This window comes from Chelonoidis abingdonii, chromosome 3 (genome assembly GCF_003597395.2).
Source record: "Chelonoidis abingdonii isolate Lonesome George chromosome 3, CheloAbing_2.0, whole genome shotgun sequence".
Taxonomy (NCBI): domain Eukaryota; kingdom Metazoa; phylum Chordata; order Testudines; family Testudinidae; genus Chelonoidis; species Chelonoidis abingdonii.
The window spans coordinates 188278163-188283958 of NC_133771.1; the positions used below are offsets into that span (position 1 = coordinate 188278163).

General features: G+C 40.9%; 1 pseudogene; it reads left to right on the forward strand.

The window, feature by feature from the left end:
- Positions 1–361: 361 nt before the first annotated feature.
- LOC116816468 (L-lactate dehydrogenase A chain-like) lies at positions 362–1158 on the forward strand (annotated as a pseudogene).
- Positions 1159–5796: the final 4638 nt, after the last annotated feature.

Genomic DNA, 5796 nt, shown 5'->3' on the forward strand with positions numbered 1-5796 from the left:
TCTTTTGTTTATTAAAGATGAGTGAAATGGTTCCATGGATGTTGCCTTCTACAGTTTACACTTTTGGTTATATTCCATTCCCATAACTGAATGAAAGCCAGTCCTCTTGTAACAATCAGGATTGTTCTATTAAGGCCATGTAGTTTGGGACATTCTAGCATGTAAATCCTCAGCTGGTGCAGATATATGCCTCATCCTGGGCTAAAGGGTGAAGATGACCAATGGAAGTCGGGAGTTGTCATAGATGGCCCAGCACTAGCTTCTTGATCACTTAGGATGGCAGTACTGTCACAGAGGTGGAAGTACTATCTTCAGAATTAGCAATAGACTGAGGCTTTGCTGGATCTAACAGCTCTGCAAGATGTCTTTCAAGGAGCACTTGATTCAAAATATTCACAAAAAGGAGCATGATCATGCCCACAACAAGACTGGGATTGTTACAGTGAGCACAGTTTGTGCAATTTCTATCCTGAAGAAAGATTTGGCTGATGATGCTTTTGTTGATATCTTGGAGGACAAGGTGAAAGTAGAGATACTGGATCTCCAGAAAGGCAGTCTCGTCTTTAGAATATCAAAGACTCTTTCTGTGAAAGATGACAGTGTGATGGCACACTCCAAGCTGGTTATCATTACTGCTAGTGCTTCCAGCAAGGAGGAGAGCATTGAAGTTTTTAATTTGGTCCAGCGCAACATCTTAAAATGTATTATTTCACACTGTCAAACTGACTGCCTGACTGCAAGCTGCTTGTTGCCTCAAATCCAGTGGATATTTTCACCTATGTAGTCTGAAAGATGAATTGCTTTCCTAAACACCATGTTATTGGTAGTGCTTCAATCTGGACCTCTGCACATTTCTGTTACCTCATGGGAGAGAGACTAGGCATCCATAGTCTGAGTGGATCACACATGAACAGGGAGATCGTAGTGTACCTGTTTGGAATGGGGGTGAATATTGCTAGTGTCTCCCTGAAAGTTCTTCAGCCTGACACAGGAGCCGATGTACTCAAGCAGAACTGGAAAGAAATCCATAAACAAGTAGTGGACAGTGCCTATAACAAGACTGTAAATACACTCTCTGTTTTGAATCATTTATGGCTCCATCAACTCAATGTTATCATATCAAATCTAATTTACTCCTCTAAATATTTGAAACAGTGATCTAAATTCAATAAATATGTTGGAAAGAAATATTCCTAAATAACATATTTTATATAAAAATTATATATATTTATTGAACTATCTAATTTGGAAGTTTTTTTCCCAACATATGCCTTGAATCTGAGTATAGTGTGTGTATGTATATATATATATACACACACATATATAATGGGACTCAATGGGACTATGGAAGACAACACTGGAAGTCAACTCAAGGCAGCTTGCACAAGTGGCCATCAAGTGCGGCATATACCAAAGTGATGCACTGTCCCTGCTGCTGTTCTGCATAGGCTTAAACCCCTCAGCCAGATAATCACAAGGACTGGCTACGGGTACAAGTTCAGGAGTGGAACTACCATGAGCCACCTCTCTACTGGATGACATCAAGCTGTATGCTAAGAATGACCGAGACATCGACTCGCTAATCCACCTGACGCAGATCTACAGTGAGGATATCGGGATGTCATTCGGACTGGAGAAGTGTGGCCGGATGGTAGTGAAGAGAGGGAAGGTAGTCAAGACTGATGGGGTGAAACTACCAGCGGGCCACATAGCAGACATACAGACCAGCTACAAGTACCTTGGCGTCCCACAGTCACATGGAAACGATGAGGAGGAGGAGGCAAGGAAGACAGCAGTATCCAAGTATCACCAAAGGATAACACAGGTCCTGAAGAGCCAGCTCAGTGGGAAGAACAAGATCCATGCCATCAATAGAACGCCCTGCCGGTCATCAGATACCCTGCTGGTATAGTGAGCTGGCCAAAGGAGGACATGGAAGCTGCCGATGTGAAGACCCGGAAGCTCCTCACAATGCACGGAGGTTTCCACCCCAAGTCCAACACCCAGAGACTGTACACCAGCCGGAAAGAAGGCGGGCGGGGCTTGGTGAGCGTCAAAGCCACTGTCCCGGATGAAACCCGTAACATCCAGGAGTACATCAGTAAATAGATGGCCCCAAAGATGAGCTGCTGAGAGAATGCCTGAGGCAGCAGCAGACATGGGAGGAAGACCAAGCAGAAGAAGTACCATGGCAGACAAGACCCTGCATGGGACGTACCATTGACAGATAGCTGAGGTGGCTGACATTGGGAAATCCTACCAGTGGCTGGAAAGAGCTGGACTAAAAGACAGCACTGAGGCACTGATCATAGCAGCACAGGAACAGCACTGAGCACCAGATCCATTGAAGCAGGGGTCTACCACACTAGAGAGGACACCAAGGTGCAGACGTGCAGAGAGGCCTCAGAGACAGTCCAACACATAGTGCAGGATGTAAGATGCAGGCAGGAACAGCATACACTGAATGGCACACCAAGTGGCTGGCATTGTGTACAGGAACATCTGCACAGCGTATGGGCTAGACCCTCCAAGACCAGATGGGAGATTCCACAGAAGGTTGTGGAGAATAGCAGGGCTAGTTCTGTGGGACTTCCAGATCCAGACGGACAGGCAGGTACTGGCATCAACCAGCATCACAGGTAATAGACAAGGACAGAAGACAGCGGTGGTGATAGATTATAGCAGGTGCCAAGTGACAGCAACATCAGGAAGAAGGAATATGAGAAGCTGGAGAGTACCAGGGGCCTGAAAGAGGAACTAGAGAGGATGTGGAAAGTGAAGGCCAGAGGGTCCCAGTGGTGGTTAGAGCACTTGGGGCTGTGACTCCTAAGCTGGGTGAGTGGCTCCAACAGATCCCAGGAACAACATCAGAGTTGTCTGTCCAGAAGAGTGCAGTGCTAGGAACAGCTAAGATACTGCGCAGAACCCTCAAACTCCCAGGCCTCTGGTAGAGGACCCGAGGTTGAGGAAGACACATACCACCCACAGGGGTGAGAGGGGAAAATTTAAATGTGGTTACGTGAATGTCAGTAACTGGAAGAAAACATTGGTCAAACTGTCACTGGAAAATCAACTCATCTTTTTTTTTAATATTTAAAAGCTTTCTAGTACAAGGCCACCATCTAACGCTTGGTGAAATCAACATGACCCCTTTCCCTGACTTCAGTAGCATAAGAAAAAATCTTTCAGAATGTCTTGATAATCTTTTTTGCATCCCAAACCTCAGGTTTTGCAATGAAATTAGGTATTTTGAGTGTACCTCTTCTGAGCACAAAAATCAAGTTTTGGGAACCGACCCCTAAAACGCCAACATTTGTAGTACACTGTTTATAAATATATAAATTTTGACCCTTTAATTTAGTTTGTACAAATGATATTTCTTTCTTGAAACTTTCTAGTTTATAATCTCAACCATGGAAATCTTGAACAGAATATAAAACCACTATAATTTCTCAGCAGAATAATGAAAGCTTTTTTTAAAAAAAAAATGTTATGTTTTCTTTGTATAATTTATGCCTCTCAAAACTAGAACTAGTGAAAAGGAGTCAGTAAACTATAGACTCAATTATTGCTCAAGTTATCTTTTTAAGCCTCAAGAGCTTTGAAATTCCTGTCATGGTGTCATGTCTCTTTTTCTAAGGAATTTTCTGGGCAGTATTGAGTTTTAAAAAATCTTGAAGTTACTGACAAAGGAACATTTTAAGTTGGGAAATTAAATAGACTCCCAAATAAATAAGAGAACACACTGGCTGTAGGTCAGCAACAAAACTCTTCTTAATTATTTCTCAAGAAAGGCTAATTTTAAATGGCTGCAACCATTGCAAAATGGCTACAGTGGAGTGTTAAGATGGACTACTCATAGGGTGACCATATGTCCTGATTTCATAGGGAGAGTCTTGATTTGGGGGTCTTTTTCTTATGTAGGTTCCTATTACCCCCCATCCCCATCCTGATTTTTCACATTTCCTGTCTGGTCACCCTAACTATTCATTCAAGTGCCTTTTACGAATTATCTACAAGCAAGATATGGCCTCCCCAAATACCTGGGAAAAATTAACAGTTAAAGTTTGTATAACCGATTGTGATAAATAGGGCAATCTTCTGGATGAATTAATGAATTAATTTTAGTACTTCAGGGGTCGACTGTAGTAAAAATGCAATTGTCTGTGTGGAATTGTGTGCAACTTCTCTAATGGATGTGACTAATGTAAACTTTGGGAAATCTTAGGAACTTCAAAGGAGTTTAAGAAATAAAGTGAACTTTTAAAATTAAGTGAGTTTCCTGGGAAATCTCTAGGAGGAACGGATAAGCTAAAGTAACCCCTTCCCTTAGGCATCACCCCACAGAGGGGACCCATTGACTGGCAGATTATCTATTCACAGTCTCTTCAAAGACCCAAAACTGGGTAAATGACTCACTCACAGATTCATGAAAGGTTTATTCTTGTTTTTTTTCTGAGCAAAGGGTGTTATGCACTTGAAACCACAGGAAAATCCCTGAGTAGGGTTTTGAAGGACTTTTGCCTGCCAAGAGCCCTGGTTGGAGCTGGAGTGATTTCTGGTTAGTTTATTATCATGTGTGTAGGTTCTTTCATTGTTTTTACCAGGTAATTTCTGTATTTCTTTTACTTTAAGACAAAAAATATGCTTGCCAAGAAATAGCTGATTAACTGTAGAGTAGATTAACTGTGGTAATTACACCGTTGTTAAATGTCTCTGAAGATAAGGCAGAAGAAACCTGCTTAGGCAGCCTGTCTTTTGCTGAGGATATCAGAGTGTAGGCAGGGAAGTGTTCAGCATGGAAATACCTGGTCAGAAGGGACAGAAAAGGAACAGCTGGAGAGCAGAAAGCCTTGAGTGGATGCCCTTGCTGGACCATCGAGTGGGAATATAGCTACAGGGACCCTAACTGTGACTCTAATTTTAAAAAAAATAATGTGACTATTATTAAGGTGACCCTATTGTCTATTTAAAAAAAAAACAGGAAACAGCCATGACAAATCTTTATAAGGTCGCAGAATAGTCAAATAATAAACAAGAGCCCAGTTATTACAAATGTATGCTGCTGTCTCTAATATCTTCTCAACCAATAGTGACAAGTGCATATTTTTCAGACTGTAACATTTCTTTCCAGTAATGCTGCTCTATTAATGAGTTTATTAATAGTGAACAAGTATAGTTAATATACACTCCGAGCAAAAAAATTGTTAGAAAGTGGGTATACTCATTTGACTTTGCTCTTATTCCAAACACTGTTCATTATGTTGAGCATTCATTCTTTTGGGCTATTTGTTCCTCGTAAACATAGAACTATATGTATGGATATAGCAATATGTCTTGAGCAAACAATTTTTAATTATGAAAAAAAACAAAAACAATAGTTGTGAATGATTACTTTAAAGGAGGACATTTCAGATGCCCAGTAAGAAGTTCCTGGGACATCACAATATCATGTGAAAAATTAGTATGTATGTTTTCTTTACTATTATTCGCTTTTAAAAAAAGTTTAAACTATCTGAAATTCTGGATAGTCTCAGAGTATTCTGGCCAACACTTGGGCACTATCACTAATAATTATAAATTCAAATAATTGGGAGTCCTGACTCACTGAATGATATTTGGGTGATGGCATAGAATTGCAATATTCCTCATGTCATGATCTAGAGTATGTGAAAGACATGACACAGAAGAATCGGTTAACAAAGTGGAATAAGGCATTGGCACAGAATCATTTCCTTACATGACATATTGTGTCACAAACTGTAAGATTTTTGACACAAAGAAGAGAGAAAGATT